The sequence below is a fragment of the Myotis davidii genome, unplaced genomic scaffold (assembly GCF_000327345.1).
Source record: "Myotis davidii unplaced genomic scaffold, ASM32734v1 scaffold341, whole genome shotgun sequence".
In the NCBI taxonomy this organism is placed as follows: Eukaryota; Metazoa; Chordata; class Mammalia; order Chiroptera; family Vespertilionidae; genus Myotis; species Myotis davidii.
Window position 1 is genome coordinate 142,486 of NW_006291021.1, and position 355 is coordinate 142,840.

A 355-nucleotide genomic window follows, 5' to 3' on the forward strand; every position below is an offset into this window, starting at 1 on the left:
TCCTTGACGGCGTCCGAGCTGAAGCCCATGACCAGCGGCAGGCGGCTAAAACCGGGGTCCCGGGCTCCCCGTTTTATAGTGAACCCGGAAGCCCCGCTTTCCGGGGCGGAGACGGTGGGGATCCCAGCGCCCGCCCCCTCCAGCCAGGCTTTCCCCAACTTTCTCTTCTCTGGATCTCATCTCTGGTCTCCTTGCTCTCTCTCGCCCTCCAATCTCTGCCCACTGCTTCTTGCTCCCGCGTTCTCTCTCTGTGTCTCTCTCTCTCTCTCTCTCTCTCTCTCTCTCTCTGCGCCTCTCTCTCTCTGTGCCTCTCTCTGTGCCTCTCTGTGTGTGTGTGTCTCTCTCTTTCTGTCTC